This window comes from Diceros bicornis, chromosome 22, assembly GCF_020826845.1.
Source record: "Diceros bicornis minor isolate mBicDic1 chromosome 22, mDicBic1.mat.cur, whole genome shotgun sequence".
NCBI classification, from domain to species: Eukaryota; Metazoa; Chordata; class Mammalia; order Perissodactyla; family Rhinocerotidae; genus Diceros; species Diceros bicornis.
In genome coordinates this window covers 40,380,831-40,396,340 of record NC_080761.1, presented here as the reverse complement: position 1 = coordinate 40,396,340, position 15,510 = coordinate 40,380,831, and the positions used below count along the sequence as shown (strand labels likewise).

At 39.8% G+C, this 15,510-nt stretch overlaps 1 protein-coding gene across 3 annotated transcripts in view; it reads right to left on the bottom strand.

Moving 5' to 3' along the window:
• Positions 1 to 15,510, bottom strand: part of ADAMTSL1 (ADAMTS like 1) — an 855,592-nt gene that overhangs the window by 827,275 nt on the left and 12,807 nt on the right. The window lies entirely within an intron of this gene.

Here is a 15,510-nt window from a genome sequence, read left to right as displayed (position 1 = left end):
GAAGCTCCACTGAAACCTGTCCACCCTGGGTGACCATGCTGGTATTTGAAATCCCAGTGGCAGAGCTTTCAGCATCATAACAACACGCAGCCGCCACAGTGTGATAACTGACAGACGGGTGGTAGGATTCTCTGACTGGGAAACAAACCCAGGCTACAGTGGTGACAGGGCCGAATCTTAACCACTAGACCACCAAATTTTATAGTTAAGTAACTATAAAATATATGGTTATATAGTTTATATATATGTGTGTGTGTATACACATACATATGTACACACACACACAGCTAAAGCAACCAGCAACAAAATTCTGGTGGCAAAGCTGATGCTGCTTACATGCTCCTGCATCACAGTATGTGTCTTCTCGCTTTGCTCTCAATCATCAATGGGATTTTAGAAAACTTGTAGAACTATTTTGTAAACCAACTCTAGTGTCCTACAATGGTATTGGCCTATTTTTTTTTTGTGAGGAAGATCAGCCCTGAGCTAACATCCATGCTAATCCTCCTCTTTTTGCTGAGGAAGACCAGCTCTGAGCTCACATCTGTTGCCAATCCTCCTCCTTTTTTTCCCCATAGCCCCAGTAGATAGTTGTGTGTCGTAGTGGCACATCCTTCTAGTTGTTGTATGTGGGACGCTGCCTCAGCATGGCCGGAGAAGCAGTGCGTCTGTGTGCGCCCGGGATCCGAACCCGGGCCGCCAGTAGCGGAGCACGCGCACTTAACCACTAAGCCATGGGGCTGGCCCCTGGCCTATTTTTTTAAACAAATCCTCTAAATTTTACTGCATTCTGCTCAAAATCCATTAGAAATCTTTAATATGAAGAGATCAAAGTGCCAATCAATGAAATGTCAAAACACTTAAGCTTTTGAAGCTTTTAGCAAATTGCAATTACAAAATCAAAGCTTCCCAACAGGAATACATTAAAATTAATCCCTACAAAAGCAAGGGAGCAACGGAAATAATTAAATAATGAGAGCTCCTCAAATGGTGTGCAAGATTTAATTTGAAATTCTCTAATTGCATTTTGCATTAGCTCCAGTGGTAGGAAGAATCTTTTGATGGAATTCCAGAATTCCTATATTTAATTGGAAAATTTATTTGAGAGAATTTTAAAAAGTTCAAAAGCCCTCAAATTTCACAGCTTCTAAATTTAGCAAAATATTAAAAAGGATCATAAATAGAGGCAAGTTATTCAATGAATTTTGTCATAAAAATATTTGTGAGAGAAAAGTCTACTAAATGGAGACTAGAAGATGGTAAGCTCATCAAGGCTGAAATAATTATATATTTAATTATGGAAAAATGTGAAATTGAGAATATTTTCTATTTATCAGAACATTCTCTGACTTACTAGGTACCTGAGTACCAACTGACAAAATATTTTTTCTATCAAAAATATTAACGTCTACAGAGAAGAGACATTTGAAGGAGACAATAGTTTCAAATGTATTAATTAAAAATGCAAATTCAGGGGCCAGCCCAGTGGTGTAGTGGTTAAGTTCTCATGCTCCGTTTCGTGGCCTGGGGTTCAGATCCCAGGCTCGGACAGACACACCGCTTGTCAGGCCATGCTGTGGCAACGTCCCATATAAAGTAGAGGAAGATGGGCACAGATGTTAGCCCAAGGCCAATCTTCCTCACACACACACACACACACAAAAAAGCAAATTGAAAGAAGTATGCAGGCAACTATTTACATATATAAAAGTGTACTTTAAACATACAGTCTTGAGAAGAATACTAGAAATATATTATTAGAGAAAGAAATGGCACATCTTCTTTATCCATTCGTCCCTTGATGAGCACTTAGGTTGCTTCCAAGTCTTGGCTATCGTGAATAACGCTGCAATGAACACAGGGGTGCATGTATCTTTACGCATTGGCGTTTTCAAGTTCTTTGGATAAATACCCAGCAGTGGAATAGCTGGATCATATGGTAGTTCTATCCTTGATTTTTTGAGGAATCTCCATACTGTTTTCCATAGTGGCTGCACCAGTTTGCACTCCCACCAGCAGTGCATGAGAGTTCCTTTCTCGCCACATCCTCTCCAACACATGTTGTAATTAGTATTTGGGTGGTGAACACGATGTAATCTATGCAGAAATACAAGTATAATGATGTACACCTGAAATTTATACAATATTATAAACCAATGTTACTGCAATAAACAAAAAATTTAAAATTAAAAAAAAAATGAAAGGGGAAGAAAAAAAAGAAAGAAAGAAATGGCAAAGTAACTGATTAAATTGTGTGCAAGTGTTACAAGAAGAAATATTCTACCTTTGTTGGTTTCACTATTCAGAGAATAAATATAAAGATATTTTTAACTTTTAATTTAATATGCAATGTTATTTTTATTTCTTAGAATTTTTTTATAAAATTATTTTTAAATAGTATAATTTTATATATAATAAAGCCAATCTGTTAATTAACATTTTTCAGAAAAGTCTATCATTTTAATTTTTATTGCCTACTTTCACTTACATAAGTTCCTCTAATGAACATTAAATTTGATAATCACTCTAGCAATAATTTATGTAAAAAGCCTAACATAGTACCTGGCTCAATAAATGGTAATTCTTATTAACTGGATCATGCTGATTTGGCTGGGAGCACAGTTGATTTGAGCAAATAGTTAGTAAGTAAGTGACACTACTTCATTCCATTCTCTTTGTTCCCATACACACTATGAACTTATCTTTCAGCACAAAGAACTATAAATACACACTAAGGTCATTTGTGGTAAAACCAGAATTTCTAAAGGATGCCCATAAAGTTTAATGCAAAATAGTACAAATAAGAATCCATATTTGTGGAATCATGAAGGTTTCTAGGGAACAACTTGAGGAACTTTCGCAGTATTTTCATGTTTCTAAAATGGTTCAAACTCATAACTCATAAGCTATTCTTACCCAGGAAGAAAAGAGGCAAAGTAAGTGCATCTATGTGAAGATGAAACAACAAAATTATTTAAACAGGAATCCTGCCACTACCCTCCCATGAGGTTCAGGGAAAGATTATTTAGGAAGTAAAAAAGAAAAAAAAAAAAAAAAAAAAAGAACTCTCTGCATTAATCTGTGATGAGTAAGAATGGCCTTTTACCTCATCTCAAAATCAATAGCAATACCTCTGAACTACCCAAAATCCAAGATTTCAACATGCAATCTAGGCCAAGTCCAGGTATAATATGTTAAGATCTAAGGAATAAACTTATAATCTACTCTTAGTGAACACTGTTCTTATAAACCATCTTATGTAAAGCATACTGTAGTCAATAACCAGCGTTAGCATTCATATCGTACGTACTGGTGGTAAACATACTAAAATACCTCCACATACTAGTTGGTAAAAAGAAATCCTATAATTATTGAGACTACAAGCTACTTAATTATGTCACCCAGTGGCAGCCATGGGAGCAGGTAAATGACCTTGGAGCTGTGCCAGCACAGATGTGAGTCACTTCCAGTGGCTGCTGAAACGACCTAGGTGGTGGCAGCACAAGGGCATGTGCGTTTCAGTGTGTAAGGGTTATGATGGGCAGGTGGGTAATGGCGTTTTTGGTGAAGGTCAAAGTACAGACTCTTCCCGGGCCATGTGGGAAGGACTGGCTTCCAGGTGAGCAAGACTCAGTCGTCTATCAGGTATAACAAAGCATCAGAGCCAGGCACCTAACTGACTGTGGATTTAACGGAGAACTTGGAAGAGTTTGACTCATTTTCCTGTGTCACATCAAAGCTCAGACTAAGACATCGTTTATCAAATGGAAGATAACACCAACAATTTCTAGGCATCAACAAGTAACTCGGAAATTATTTCAATAATTTGATGAATAATCTGAGCTGCACTTGGTAGGCAATTTTATGATATATATTTACACTTTATCTAGAGAATACAAGGCAATATTTTTAAAAACACAATTCAGTGCCATTAAGTACATGCACAGTGTTGGGCAACCATCATCACTATTCATTTCCAGAACGTTTTCATCATCCCAAACAGAAATTCAATACCCATTAAATAGTAACTTAGTAACTTCTTTTCTATCTCTATGAATTTGCCTATTATACACCTCACATAAGTGGGTGGCATCATACAGTATTTGTAAGGCAATATATATATATATATATATATATTTTTTTTTTTTTGGTGAGGAAGATCAGCCCTGTGTTAACATCTGCCAATCCTCCTCTTTTTGTTTGCTGAGGAAGACTGGCCCTGGGCTAACATCCATGCCCATCTTCCTCCACTTTATATGGGATGCCGCCACAGCATGGCTTGCCAAGCGGTGCGTCAGTGCGCGCCCAGGATCCCAACAGGCGAACCCCGGGGCGCCGGAGCGGAGCGCGTGCACTTAACCGCTTGCTCCCCGGGGCCTGCCCCTGTAAGGCAATATATTTTTAAATAAACAAACAAACATTTACGTATTACTAAACTAGTTATTAATATTATCCCTGACTCTACACTCAAAGCTCAAGATCTTTGAAAAATGAGGTCTGACGTATGTTTGATAGTACATTACGGGATATTCTCCCCACTGATGGAATAAATTTTGGAGACTGCATCAACTACAATAATGTATAGATTCCATACTGACGCTGCATAAAAAGTTGCCTCTTCAATTAGGGAATAAATTACAAGTATTCAAAAACTAGACTAATGCTTGAAGCTTTTTTAAGTAACACCGGCTAACTACAACACGGGCCGCTTTGGTTGGGAACCAAACCGTGAATTTCTATAACTACAAATTGAAAATTACAGACTTGAGAGTTTCCATTTTGCCCAAATGAGATAAGGAGCTGAATGGGATGATTTCCAAGAGACAACAGCTGTGAAATCACCTGCCTGAAATGTCTAAGGCAAGAGAAATTCACTTGGCTTCTCCCTTTTATGATCCAGACAAAAACATGGTTGGCCCAAGAATAGCAACTTTGAAATGGTGTAAAACAATGAAATCGTTATTGCTCCAAAGGTCTGAAGTTGAGGCCAAAAATAACAACTCTTATGAAAAACAAAAAAAAGAATCAACATCAAAATCTGGAGCCACAGAAGAGATGTTAATGGAAAAATTTGTCAGGAAAATTTGAAAATGTCTAAGAGAGAAAAGAGTAATATAGGCATAAGCAGTACCATCCTTAAGAACTTTAAGTGTATACAAAAAGTATCACTGTTCAGGTCATGGAAGTCAAGGGACATGACAGGTTGCTATTTCTAATGCAAACCACCTCTTTTGCATGCCCATCTTGCATTTCCAAATGCCTATCAGGCAGCTGTACTTAGATGTCTCCCAGCCAATCCCAACTCAACAAGTAAATGACTAAACTCTTTATCTATGCACCTCTAATTGGTTTTTCTTCCTATATTTCTTTCTCAGTAAACTGCATTGCCACCCACACAAGCTATGTATCTCTTAGAGTCTTCAGCTGCTTCTCTCTCTCTACTTGGCCCCTAAATTCTATCTGCTACCAAATTCTCCGGCAAGAAGTCTGCCCTTCTTTCCATCCAACTGTCACAGCCTACTGCTCAAGCCCTCATTATCTCTCACCCAGATCCTTGGAATACTTATGCCGACTCATCTTCCCAGGTGGAGTACTTTCTCTTCTCAAATCCATCCTCCACAATGGTGTAAGGGCTACAAACTTGAAAGCAAATTAGATCATTTCATGATACACATTATACACATACACAAAGGCATCAAGTCACTGCCAGTAAATCTGGGCTAACATTAAACTCCTTATCAAGGTTCAAAGAGTTTTCACAAATATGGTCTAACCTACCACCTTGCCTTAGGTCTTGTTATTGGACACTCTACATTTTAACCACACTTATTGTTTTATTCTCCCCCACCCCCACCCCCAACGCACCCTTCTTTTTCACACTTCCATGCCTCTGCAATGCTATTCTCTACCAATACCTTGGTTCTCTCCATTCCTCCACTCAGCCAAGAAGACTGAAGCCCTATGGCACTTTCTCGGTGACACCCTCCCTTTCTTGAGCTGACTTTATTACTCCCTCCTCCATGGGGACTCTGTTAAAACATTCATCATATTAGATACAGTCTCCTGTGATATAATTTATACATGTCTGTCTTCCTCTGATCATGCACTTTCCAAGGGCAGGGTAACATATTATTCATATTTTTATCCCCAGTGTTTAATATAGTATGAGAATATGGTGTGTGTTCAATATATGTGCTCCAAGTAAGTGAATGAATGATGCAGAACATCAAAAACCAGCTGAAAAAATAGAAATCCCGGCAAGATTCATCATGATCATTATAATCATTCTTTCATCAAATGAGCTAAAGCTTCCCTTGAGGCAGAATTTTATATATCAACAGTCATACATCATCGTTACCAGCCAAGTATACATTACTTTTAAGGAGAATCTTGAAGACTTTTGACTGAGATGAAAAGACATTGATGAGGTAAAAATGTCGGTATTTTAGACATTGGAGATGGCATAGAACATAATTCACAAGTAAAAATGAATGAAAAAGACTCAGGAGGAGACTAGTCTGATTAGAACCAAACAAACCAAGTGGAAACTAGATGATGACTACAGAAGTTAAAAAAAAAAGCCTAATTAAGGAACACTTTGCAAGGTTAAGTAGTATCACATTTACACTAAAAGAAACAGCTCACTAACGAATGGGAAGGGATCACGTAAGAAACAAAATAAAAATGGTTTGGAGATGTAGAATTTCCTAGAAATTGAAGGAAAGTAAGGCAGTTTTAGTGAACCAGATGACTAAACTATATATAGAAGCTACTAGGCTATACAAACAAAGAGTAAAAGTGGGAACTGATGGATATTTGTGAGAAAGAAATGGAAAGACTTGATACGAATTCAGTGTGGAGACAGCATAAGTATAAGGAGGGATATGTTCCCTCCGAACAGAGATGGAGGCATTAGGCAGAGAAAATAACGATTTGCCAAAAAGTGGATCTTCTCCATGTCCAGCTTAAGAGAGTGGCAAGATATCCAGCCAGAAAGATAAGTGGAAAGTAATGGATCTGGTTGGAGTTAATAGCTTCATAATTTGGGAAAATATGCTCTCAAATGTCACCATTCCCATACTTCCTCAAAGAACCCACATCAAGGTAAACCAGTCAACAATAAAGGACCTTATCAGAGGAAGATGACTGGGTGATCTCTTCTAGTACTCAGCTTTCGTTTGGTCAGGGGGATTTTCTGCTACCCCACTGACACCTCTCTACAATTTTCCAGTTTACAGTGAAGTCAAAGTTCATTGGAACACCTGCAGCTAGTGGAACAAATTATGAGGAATACTGGCTTCAATCAAACCTGAAACAATGACCAAAGAAACTGAAGGAGAATCAGTTAAGCTCAAGGTCATGGAGATGATACTCCACCCTTGGCAGAAGGATGGAGAGTAAAGATGCCCAGCACAGCACCTGGAGGTATCCCTTTGAAACTGTTTCCACTTTCACACACAAAGATTGAGGTAAACCTTATGAAATTTTCAAGAATCAAATTACATGCAATTCATGTTACTCAATACTCAAGAACCCATGTGAAACGAGTTTGCACATAAGGCCCTTGTGCCTTATGTCATTTTACAGGACTGTTACGCCTCCCTGACAGCAGCTCCACAGAGTAGTTTAAATGCTCGACTTGGGCACACACCCCATCTAAATTAGAGATGAGTGCACACAACTACTTGCTGGAACCTATGAAAATCTTAAATTGTAATTCAAACATTTGGGCTTTAACAAAGAACATTTTTTTCCAAGGATATTTTCCCTTGGTTTTTAAACCCATGTGTATTTCAAGGAGAAAAAAAAAATCCATCTGTTTCTGATTCATTTATGCTTAACTCATCAGGATATCACTGAGGAAGAGTTATAGGGTGTCCACGTCACATTCCCCCCTCCTTAAACATCTATTACTTCTCTTCTTAAAAGTGAGCAGGTGTACTGTGTCACAATTAAACAGATATGAATTGTAAAACACTATCATTTTGATTCAAAGTTCAAGATCCACGTGTTTTAAAAGAAAGCATTAGAGTCTTCCCCTTTTCCTAATTTCTAGTTGTGTGATTTTGTTGGTGGAGGTAATGTTTTGTTTTTCATATTAAGAAAGGGAGACACGATGAAATATAATATGGCCAACAATATTCAGTAGGCCAATTCTCAACTAACCTCAATTGTTTTAAACTTTTAGTAGAAGAGATGCCTGAATAACGATCAAAAACTGGAACTGAAATCAACAAGTAAAGCAACCTACGAAGGGTTAATATTACCAAAGCTTATAAATTTGTTTAAAAATAGGAATTCATTTTTTTCCATAAAACAATGTTACAGAATTAAGATTTGGGTTTTCCAATCAACCTATCAAAATCTAATTAACCATAAAGGATCTAAGTATAACACTGGCTGTATCTAAGAGACAGTGTACAGCAGTACTGAGAACACACACTGTGAAGTCAGAAAGGTCTGGGTTCCAATTTAGCTCAGCTCTTTACTGGTTGCTAATTAACATCTAGGTCACTCTCATCATTCCATCATCCTTAACATGGAGATAAAGCCTCTCCTGGAAGGGCTATCGTGAGGATTAAAGATAAGGCCAACCCAGAGCCTGGCCCACAGCAATGTGCTTTCGTGGTCATCTCTCATCATTATTTGCAACATCATTTTACGGAAAATGCTTTCTAAGACCAGACTCAGCATGCCTAAGCTGAGTAGTTCGAGGCTTCAAGGCTCTCCTGAGCAGCCTCAGCCACGCATGAGGCACAATGGCAGACAGGCTGGCAAAAGTTACAGCTGCGGAGATAGCAATCAACACATATCAAGGCCAGCAGAGGGCCAGAGGAACAGGAGGTCTCCTACCACTGTTTCCTGCATGGCCAACAGGTGTAAACCACGTCCATGGGAAACCTGTCAATACAACCCAACAAACACACCACCCTCAGACCAAAAGTCACATGGAAAGCATCAAAAAATAATTATAAAACTCACTGCCAGTATCACTGGCAGCTTCTCACTCTTCAAGGGAATATTTTAAAGTTTATTTGTGGAAGGGGACTAACGCTGGCCAATTTCTAGCAAAAGCCCATCCATGCAGGCAATTGTGAGGTTGAGGGGGTATCTGGCAGTCAGCAGGGGTGGTACCTGCTATAAGTTCTTTGCCTCTGGTTTTTGGTGGAAAATTTTAACATTTTCCTTAATATAATCTAGCAGGTATTTATGGTCTGAGCAGTGACTTTGCCCACAATCGCAGATTGTTAGGGCTAAAAAGGGCCTCAGAGATTAACTGGTTCAACACTTTCCCCTTTACAGATGGGAAACAAAGGCTCACAGAGGTTATGGGGTTTACCTGAGGTCACGCCACCAGTTACATAGTAGAGCCAGCCCCCAGCCTGTGTTTTTTCCCTTACGGGCCCCAGATGAGAGAAGACTTGGCCATAACCATGGCCTCTGTGATCTGCGAACTTCTACTTATGTCAGGGGTACCTTCAATCTTCTTCTATGTCTATGGTACCAAGGAGTTTTGAGTATACTCCAATAGTTAGAGATAAAAGAATCATAATTAAGAAATGAGCCATGAGGTTAACAAAAATGCATAAGACAATGAGGACGTCAACCATTTTGTAGAGTTGCAAGAGGGAGACATAACAAGTCTGTAAAATGACATAAGGCCCAAGGGTCTTATGTATAAACTCATTTCATAGAGAAATGGTTTTTATTTAGAAAATAGCAAGGAAATTTTGCTTAGAAAACCACAAACACACACATATTTGTTCCCAAGTTGGGGGAGTAGAAATAAGCATAAATAAAGACATCATTTTTATTTTGTTTTGTTTTTATAAAGAGCTAAATACAAATCCTAGAGGTAGGGACATGCCTGGCATGTTCGAGGAACAGTATGAAGGCCAATGTGGCTGGAACACAGTCGGTAAGGGGGATACAGAGAGGAAAGAGGGTCAGAGAGGGGGCCAGATTTATAGGGCATCGTAAGCCATTTTAAAGCTTTAGCTTTTACTCTAAGATGAGAAAGGGTAAGTGATGAGAGCCCGTTGATTATTAAGGAGAGGAGTACCATGAGCTGACTCTGGTTAACAGGATCACCAGGATGCTATCCTGAGAAGATACTAAAGGTAGATAAGAGCAGAAGCTGAGACCAGGTGGAGAGCACTTTTCCAATAATCCAGGCAAGAGGTAGATCATTTGAACCAAGATGGTGACACTGAAGACATAAGAAGTGACTTTCTTCTGCACCTATAGATGGAGGAGCTCAGAGCATTGCTAGTGAATTAGGTGCGAGATGTAACAGAAATGGAGGCAAGAACAGTCCCAATGTTTTTAGCCTGAGCAAATGGAAGAATTGAGTTGCCTTTCAATGAGATGGGGATGTCTGTAGGAGAAGCAGCATGTTTTATTGTGTTTGGAGGGGGATCAGAAACTCAGTTTTCCACATTATGTTTGAGATGCCTATTAAATATCCATGTAGGAATGCTAAGTAAGTGGTAAATATATGAGGCTGGAGTTGAGGAAAGTTCTGGGCTGTAGATTTAAATGTGAATATCAGAGACTAATTAGTATTTAAAGCCATGATGCTGAGTGAAGTTACCAAGAAGTGAGTGTGGAAAAAAAAACAGAGTCCAAGAACTGATCCTTGGCGAGCAGGGAAAACCGAAGAGGAGCAAACCTGTAAGGAAAGAGGAAAGGAGAGTGTGGTATTCTGGAGGCCAAGTGATGAAAGACTTTACAGGAAGAGGAAATGATCATTTGTCTTGTGTTTAGGTGATAAGCCAAGAAAAATGAGGAATGAGAACTGTCCACTGGATTTGGTATCATGAAGGCTAGTGACGGCCTTTCTGAAAAACAGTTTCAGAGGAGTAATGGTGTGAAAGCTTGACTATAATTCATTCAAGAGATAAAGAGAGCAACTAGAAGAAACATAGGCAACTCTTTCAAAGAGTTTTAGTGGACAAGAGATTGGGGAAATGGAGTGGTAAATGAAGGGGCAAGTAGTATCAGGAGAAAGATTTAAGATGACAGAAATAAAAGTGTGTTTGTGGGCTTATGTGAAAAGTCCAGCATTGTAGGAAGGAGGGAAGGAAAGAAGGGACAGAAAAGGGGGGGAAGAATTATTAAAGCAGTATCCTTGAACACGCAAATGGGGATGGGATCTAGGACACCAGGTGAAAAGACTGGCCGTTGTTAGGATGGATGCTTTACCTGTCATAATTGGAGAAAAGTCAGAGTATGTGAACGAGATGCAGGTAGGTGGGAAAACGTGGAAGTGTTCTTCTGATAGCTTCTATTTACTCAATTAAATAGGAAGCCAAGAGTGGGGACAAAGACAAAGTTGTGGGAGGCTTGATCAGAGAAGAGAAAGAAAATATTCATCTGAGGGAGTGGGAGAGTGGATGGACTAGGGAAAGACAGTATGATTGCTGAGCAGCACAAGGGCCCATTTGAGGACAGCGATCGTGAACTTAAAGTGACCACATTCAGCCGCATGGGTGGGATTAACTTCAAGTTTAGCCAAATGAGCATACCAAAGAAAGAAGAATAAAGAAGTTGAGGGAGTGGTTATAATGATTGGCCAAGGCATTTAGCTGGCCAAGATGGGAAGGAAGGTGAGTGAGGTACAGTGAAAAGGTGGGAGCACAAGGGCTTGAAGGTCCCAGGAGAGTTGAAGAATTATCGAGTTGGGGATTCTAGGGAAAGTGAATTGGAAAAATAGGAATGAAGTTTAAAGAGTAAAATGCTTGAAACCGAGATTATGGGGGAATTACATTTATTATTAACAATAAGACTTTGATGCCATCTAACCTATATACACACAATAAACATGCTCTGGACACCACATCCAGCTTCTCATTAGTTTCAATGGTGACAGCTACAATGCCTTGTCCTCAGTCCCAAATAGCATGTAAAATTCACTATTAATGACACAGACTGCCAAGACAAAAGCTATTCTCACTGAAGTGAAAGCCATTTTCACTGCAAATAACTTGATATCCTAAAGACAAAAGAACAGGAAGATATTAAAAAAGAAGTGACTTGAAGCCAACAGCCCACCAAAAATAAAACAGATGCAAATATCCTTGAGGTTATCTTTGCTTTAGAAGAAGAGCTAATGACTGGTCACAAGAATATGCAGAAACATACATGGCTGTAGTAGGCTGATAATGGCTCCCAAAGGTATGTCATGCCCAGTATCCAGAAAAAGGGTCTTTGCAGTAATTAAGTTAAGAGTTTGAGATGAGGCCACTATCCTGGATTATCCAGGTGAGTCCTAAATGCCAAGACAAGAGAGAGGCAGAGAACGGTTTGACATAGACAGAAAAGAAGGTTTTGGAAGACAGAGGCAGAGACTGGAGTGATGCAGACACAAGCCAAGGAATACCAAGGAACGCAGCCACCAGAAGCTAGAAGAGGAAAAGAACAGATTCTCTCCTAGAGCCTCTGGAGGGAGCATGGCCCTGCCAACACCTTGATTTCTGGTTTCTGGCCTCCAGAACGGTGAGAGAATAAATTTCTCTTGTTTTAAGCCTCCTAGTGTATGGTAATGTATTATAGCAGCCAAAGGAAACACACACAACGTAATCTAAGGAGTGTCTATTCTGCATGGTGCTAGGCTGGGCACTGGAGGAGGACCCAAGATGTATAGGGCTTAGGCCTTTCCTTGAAGGTTTTAACTATCTAGTTTAATTGATCTGAAAGAAAATGATCAATCAAACCTAGAAAATAAGAAGTCAAACCACTTGAAGAAACATGTCCTAAAATGTGGGGGAAAGATCACATATCAGGTCACAACACAAGAGGAGTTATCCAGATAATGGATTCCTGAATAAATTCCAAAGAGCTTTCACTTTACTTATATTTGTTTCAAAAAAAAAAAAAAATACAACATGGAGAAAAATCTGTTGTAATACGTGATTACTTAGACCATTCTATTCAAAATGAAAACATTTTCTAGGATAGCCTGCACTACAGGAATATATTTATCCCCACCCAACACAGAGAAAAGACTTACAAAATGAATGAAATAAATTTAGTGGAAGGGATTCCTGTCATCTGTTCCCAAGTCTCAGCCTCAGAAATCACCCAAGAAACTAATGACTCTATAGGAGGAGCCTTGAAAATTCAGAGAGAACTCTACTGGACCTTCAACCAAAACTGAGTTTACCACTACGAACATCTTCTAACTGAAACAAAAGCAACCAAGACACAAAAAGCCTGAGAGGTATGAACTGTAACTGGCAAGTCACTCAATGTCAAATTCAATCATTTTCCATTTTTCTTCAAAACAACCTCAAAGAACCACACACCCAACATTCAGCTTTATCTGCTCCACACCCTGGACCCTCTTCGCAACAACCGATGGAGAGGTGGCAGACCACCCTGGAAGTGCCAGCCCGCCCGCTCTCAGCGGATGCTCCTTTTGACTCATTAACAGTGGCAGCTAAAAACATAATCAAGTCCAGCTGCAAGGAAGGAGAACTGCTTGAGATCATGGTTGGCTGACAGGTTTCCGAATTCCCACTCAGCAAGCATTCCTCTGAACAGCCATCTTCTACTGGGGGAAGACCTAGAACAAACTCCAGCAGGAAATGGCATGTTGCCAAATACAGGGACACCTACAGCTCCTCATAGGTGGATTCGAATTAAATGTAACTCAAATACTCCTGCTGTTGCAGGGGTCTCGTGGAGCCATTTCCACCCAGCCTCTACATTGCTCTCTTGCTCAAAATAAGACCCTTTTTTGTAAATACACAGGATAAGATGATTATCCGCCAACTTGTTGCAAGTCAGCACCACTGTGAAGTTTTTCAAAACTATAGACTCTTGAATTTGGGATGTCCCTTGTGCAGCTCAGGACCTGACTGGAACTTCAGCATAAACCTCTTTACCAATCCTTCTCAGGCACCAGAAAGGATGCTGGTGTGACCTCACCAACTTGTTTTGGGGCTTGTGTTCACAACTGCTACAACTTCCTGATAATGTCAATCAAACACTTGTCAGCTTCATCAGAAGCAGAGGAAACAGACAACACTGATCTGAAACTGCACTTTATGTAAAAGGAAAAATAAAAGAGCTGAAAGAGGCAGGAGGTGGAAAAATGTTGACACTCGAAAAACATCCAATCTGTCAATTTTTTTGTTTCAAATTTTAGAATTTAAAATGTACAACATTTTTCTATTTGGAGGATATAGTTGGTCTCCAAATGCTGTTTTTTCTCCCAACTTTTCTAAAGGTACCGCTAGGCTATAGAGTTAGATGGATGATAGAAGGGAAAAGAAAAGGACAAGTCTCAAAAGCTCCTCAATACGATGAAAGAGAAGTCAACAGCAGTCCACCTAGCCCACCAAGCTCTGAATTCTTTCTTTCTTTCTGCTAAGGAGAGGAGTTGAGAGAGGCTCACAAACTGTGCACAAAAGAAATGCCCAGGCTCATATTTCCGCTCCCATCCCGTGGCATAGAGAAGAATGACAAACCAGAAGGATGCCAGGTAAGCTTTGGCCTGGATAAAAGCACAGTATCATGGTTTCATAGATCAATTACAAGGGCCTTGTGGTATTATGAACCGGACATGCAATAGGCCTTTTTTTTTTTTCTTTAAACAAACAGACACTATTTGATTAACAGTCCCATGGGATGGAGAACTAGGTTTTATTTGTAGTTCATCAAAAGAATAGGACTTATCAGGTGATTTGGGAACTGAAAACAGTCTGTTGGTGAAAAGCCTTCATTTTATTAATGACAATGCTGCCAGTAGCCCAACCAGAACCCCACCTGGGCTTACACTCAGCTAACAAGATGCCAATCTGCACTGTCATTGACACAGGTACATGATAAGAGCCTGGGAGGATTGGTTGCACAGCAATAAATCGTTTTGTTCAGTTAGCTGTATACAGTGCATTTCTAACCCATAGTCCATTTTCCCCCAACTTTAGTCCACCATGTCTCTCCTCATAATTTTGAAAATGATGAAGCAGACAAAAAAACTGTTCCTAAAATAAAACTCACATACTCCTATTTTTAGTAGTTCCCATTCTCTGGGTCTTGGACTCCACAAGGGCCCCTAAGTTACTGAAAGTGAGCTGTAAATCCACATACATCTAGACATCAACTACACACTTGCACATACATGTGTGACTTTCCAAGTGTATTGCAGAGGCCAGCTTACCTCCTGAGTTCACAGCTGTCCTTCCAGCATCCCTGGCTAGGACATGTGGCCATGTGACTGAGTTCTTGTGGTGGGATAATAGGAATTGGGACCCTAATTTGAGTCTGGTCAGGAATGCAAAAAATGGATGTGGGCAGAAGTGAGGCATTCCACTCCCAAGACCACCCCAAGAAAACCTCCCATGCAATTCTCAACATTCTCTTCCCTCCTCTGCCATCCAGACCCAGGCACCACGGTGACCTTGGAAGCCACATATCAAAGACAGCACAGTCTTCATCAACCCAGTCACTGAATGACTGCTTGGAGCAGATCCTCTACCCCCACTTCAGCCCTGCCAATTGGAC